The sequence below is a fragment of the Triticum dicoccoides genome, chromosome 2A (genome assembly GCF_002162155.2).
Source record: "Triticum dicoccoides isolate Atlit2015 ecotype Zavitan chromosome 2A, WEW_v2.0, whole genome shotgun sequence".
NCBI lineage: Eukaryota > Viridiplantae > Streptophyta > Magnoliopsida > Poales > Poaceae > Triticum > Triticum dicoccoides.
The window spans coordinates 598,364,410-598,369,924 of NC_041382.1; positions in this window are offsets into that span (position 1 = coordinate 598,364,410).

A 5,515-nucleotide genomic window follows, 5' to 3' on the forward strand; every position below is an offset into this window, starting at 1 on the left:
GGCCCTAGGGGGGGCGCGCCATGAGGAGGGGGAAACCTACTCCAAGTAGGTTTCCCTCTCTTTTCCTTATCTTATTTGGAGGGGGAAGGAAAGAGTACTAGTATTAGGAAGTAGTACTAGTAGTAGTAATAGGAAGAGGGGGAAGGAGAAAGGAAAGGGGGGGCCGACCCCCTCCCCAATTCGGATTGGACTTGGGGGGGGGGGGGCGCGCCCCCTTCCCTTGCTCCTTCTCTCTTCCTCCTACATGGGCCCAATAAGACCCATATACCTCCCGGGGGGTTCCGGTAACCTTCCGGGGCTCCAAACTTCTCCGGAACCTTTCCGGTGTTCAAATATATCCGTCCAATATATCAATCTTTATGTCTTGACCATTTCGAGACTCCTCGTCATGTCCGTAATCATATCCGGGACTCCGAACAACCTTCGGTACATCAAAATACATAAACTCATAATATAAATGTCATCGAAACCTTAAGCGTGCGGACCCTACGGTTCGAGAACGATGTAGACATGACTGAGACACATCTCTGGTCAATAACCAATAGCGGGACCTGGATGCCCATATTGGTTCCTACATATTCTACGAAGATCTTTATCGGTCAAACCGCATAACAACATACGTTGTTCCCTTTGTCATCGGTATGTTACTTGTCCGAGATTCGATCGTCGGTATCCAATACCTAGTTCAATCTCGTTATCGACAAGTCTCTTTACTCGTTCTATAATACTTCATCTTATAACTAACTCATTAGTTACATGCTTGCAAGGCTTAGGTGATGAGCATTGCCGAGAGGGCCCAGAGATACCTCTCCGACAATCGGAGTGACAAAACCTAATCTCGAATTATGCTAACTCAACATGTACCTTCGGAGACACCTGTAGTACTCCTTTATAATCACCCAGTTACGTTGTGACGTTTGGTAGTACCCAAAGTGTTCCTCCGGTAAACGGGAGTTACACAATTTTCATAGTTACAGGAACATGTATAAGTCATGAAGGAAGCAATAGCAGAATACTAAACGATCAAGTGCTAAGCTAACGGGATGGGTCATGTCAATCACCTCATTCTCCTAATGATGTGATCCCATTAATCAAATGACAACACATGTCAATGGTTAGGAAACATAACCATCTTTGATTAATGAGCTAGTCAAGTAGAGGCATACTAGTGACTATATGTTTGTCTATGTATTCACACATGTATCATGTTTCCGGTTAATACAATTCTAGCATGAATAATAAACATTTATCATGATATGAGGAAATAAATAATAACTTTATTATTGCCTCTAGGGCATATTTTCTTTAGTCTCCCACTTGCACTAGAGTCAATAATCTAGATTACATAGTAATGATTCTAACACCCATGGAGTCTTGGTGCTGATCATGTTTTGCTCGTGAGAGAGGCTTAGTCAACGGGTCTGCAACATTCAGATCCGTATGTATCTTGCAAATCTCTATGTCTCCCACTTGGACTTGGTCCCGAATGGAATTGAAGCGTCTCTTGATGTGCTTGGTCCTCTTGTGAAATCTGGATTCCTTTGCCAAGGCAATTGCACCAGTATTGTCATAGAAGATCTTCATTGGTCCCGATGCACTAGGTATGACACCTAGATCGGAAATGAACTCCTTCATCCAGACTCCTTCATTTGCTGCTTCAGAAGCAGCTATGTACTCCGCTTCACATGTAGATCCTGCCACGACGCTTTGTTTAGATCTGCACCAACTTACAGCTCCACCATTTAATAAAAACACGTATCCGGTCTGCGATTTAGAATCATCCGGATCAGTGTCAAAGCTTGCATCGACGTAACCATTTACGACTAGCTCTTTGTCACCTCCATATACGAGAAACATATCCTTAGTCCTTTTCAGGTATTTCAGGATGTTCTTGACCGCTGTCCAGTGATCCACTCCTGGATTACTTTGGTACCTACCTGCCAAGCTTATTGCTAAGTATACGTCAGGTCTGGTACACAGCATTGCATACATGATAGAGCCTATGGCTGAAGCATAGGGAACATCTTTCATTTTCTCTCTATCTTCTGCTGTGGTCGGGCATTGAGTTTGACTCAACTTCACACCTTGTCGCACAGGCAAGAATCCTTTCTTTGCCTGATCCATTTTGAACTTTTTCAAAATTTTGTCAAGGTATGTACTTTGTGAAAGTCCTATTAAGCGTCTTGATCTATCTCTATAGATCTTGATGCCCAATATGTAAGCAGCTTCACCGAGGTCTTTCATAGAAAAACTTTTATTCAAGTATCCCTTTATGCTATCCAGAAATTCTATATCATTTCCAATTAATAATATGTCATCAACATATAAAACTAGAAATGCTACAGAGCTCCCACTCACTTTCTTGTAAATACAGGCTTCTCCAAAAGTCTGTATAAAGCCATATGCTTTGATCACACTATCAAAACGTTTATTCCAACTCCGAGATGCTTGCACCAGTCCATAAATGGAACGTTGGAGCTTGCACACTTTGTCAGCACCTTTTGGATCAACAAAACCTTCAGGTTGCATCATATACAACTCTTCTTCTAGAAATCCATTCAAGAATGCAGTCTTGACATCCATTTGCCAAATTTCATAATCATGAAATGCAGCAATAGCCAACATGATTCGGATAGACTTAAGCATCGCTACGGGTGAGAAAGTCTCATCGTAGTCAACCCCTTGAACTTGTCGAAAACCTTTTGCAACAAGTCGAGCTTTGTAGACAGTAACATTACCATCAGCGTCAGTCTTCTTCTTAAAGATCCATTTATTCTCAATGGCTTGCCGATCATCGGGCAAGTCAACCAAAGTCCATACTTTGTTTTCATACATGGATCCTATCTCAGATTTCATGGCCTCTAGCCATTTTGCGGAATCTGGGCTCATCATCGCTTCCTCATAGTTCGTAGGTTCATCATGGTCTAGTAACATGACTTCCAGAATAGGATTTCCGTACCACTCTGGTGCGGATCTTACTCTGGTAGACCTACGAGGTTCAGTAGAAACTTGATCTGAAGTTTCATGATCAATATCATTAGCTTCCTCACTAATTGGTGTAGTTGTCACAGGAACCGATTCTTGTGATGAACTACTTTCCAATAAGGGAGTAGATACAGTTATCTCATCAAGTTCTACTTTCCTCCCACTCACTTCTTTCGAGAGAAACTCCTTCTCTAGAAAGGATCCGATTTTAGCAACGAAAATCTTGCCTTCAGATCTGTGATAGAAGGTGTACCCAATTGTGTCCTTTGGGTATCCTATGAAGACACATTTCTCCGATTTGGGTTCGAGCTTATCTGGTTGAAGTTTCTTCACATAAGCATCGCAGCCCCAAACTTTGAGAAACGACAACTTTGGTTTCTTGCCAAACCACAGTTCATAAGGCGTCGTCTCAACGGATTTTGATGGTGCCCTATTTAACGTGAATGCGGCCGTCTCTAAAGCATAACCCCAAAACGATAGCGGTAAATCGGTAAGAGACATCATAGATCGCACCATATCAAGTAAAGTACGATTACGACGTTCGAACACACCATTTCGCTGTGGTGTTCCAGGTGGCGTGAGTTGCGAAACTATTCCACATTGTTTCAAATGTAAACCAAACTCGTAACTCAAATATTCTCCTCCACGATCAAATCGTAGAAACTTTATTTTCTTGTTACGATGATTTTCTACTTCACTCTGAAATTCTTTGAACTTTTCAAATGTTTCAGACTTGTGCTTCATCAAGTAGATATACCCATATCTGCTCAAATCATCTGTGAAGGTGAGGAAATAACGATATCCGCCACGAGCCTCAACATTCATCGGACCACATACATCTGTATGTATGATTTCCAACAAATCTGTTGCTCTCTCCATAGATCCGGAGAATGGTGTTTTGGTCATCTTGCCCATGAGGCACGGTTCGCAAGTACCAAGTGATTCATAATCAAGTGATTCCAGAAGTCCATCAGTATGGAGTTTCTTCATGCGTTTTACACCGATATGACCTAAACGGCAGTGCCAAAAATATGTTGCACTATCATTATCAACTCTGCATCTTTTGGCTTCAACATTATGAATATGTGTATCACTACTATCGAGATTTAATAAAAATAGACCACTCTTCAAGGGTGCATGACCATAAAAGATATTACTCATATAAATAGAACAACCATTATTCTTTGATTTAAATGAATAACCGTCTCGCATCAAACAAGATCCAGATATAATGTTCATGCTCAACGCAGGCACCAAATAACAATTATTCAGGTCTAAAACTAATCCCGATGGTAGATGTAGAGGTAGCGTGCCGACCGCGATCACATTGACTTTGGAACCATTTCCCACGCGCATCGTCACCTCGTCCTTAGCTAATCTTCGCTTAATCCGTAGTCCCTGTTTCGAGTTGCAAATGTTAGCAATAGAACCAGTATCAAATACCCAGGTGCTACTGCGAGCATTAGTAAGGTACACATCAATAACATGTATATCACATATACCTTTTTTCACTTTGCCATCCTTCTTATCCGCCAAATACTTGGGGCAGTTCCGCTTCCAGTGTCCAGTCTGCTTGCAGTAGAAGCACTCAGTTTCAGGCTTAGGTCCAGACTTGGGTTTCTTCACTTGAGCAGCAACTTGTTTGCCGTTCCTTTTGAAGTTCCCCTTCTTCTTCCCTTTGCCCCTTTTCTTGAAACCAGTGGTCTTGTTGACCATCAACACTTGATGCTCCTTTTTGATTTCTACCTCCGCGGCTTTCAGCATCGCGAAGAGCTCGGGAATAGTCTTGTTCATCCCTTGCATATTATAGTTCATCACAAAGCTCTTGTAGCTTGGTGGCAGTGATTGGAGAATTCTGTTAATGACGCTATCATCCGGAAGATTAACTCCCAGTTGAATCAAGTGATTATTATACCCAGACATTTTGAGTATATGCTCACTAACAGAACTGTTCTCCTCCATCTTGCAGCTGTAGAACTTATTGGAGACTTCATATCTCTCAATCCGGGCATTTGCTTGAAATATTAACTTCAACTCCTGGAACATCTCATATGCCCCATGACGTTCAAAACATCGTTGAAGACCCGGTTCTAAGCCGTAAAGCATGGCACACTGAACTATAGAGTAGTCATCAGCTTTGCTCTGCCAGACGTTCTTAACGTCGTCAGTTGCATCAGCAGCAGGCCTGGCACCCAGCGGTGCTTCCAGGACGTAACTCTTCTGTGCAGCAATGAGGATAATCCTCAGGTTACGGACCCAGTCCGTGTAATTGCTACCATCATCTTTCAACTTTGCTTTCTCAAGGAACGCATTAAAATTCAACGGAACAATAGCACGAGCCATCTATCTACAAACAAACATAGACAAGCAAAATACTATCAGGTACTAAGTTCATGATAAATTTAAGTTCAATTAATCATATTACTAAAGAACTCCCACTTAGACAGACATCTCTCTAGTCATCTAAGTGATTACGTGATCCAAATCAACTAAACCATGTCCGATCATCACGTGAGATGGAGTAGTTTCA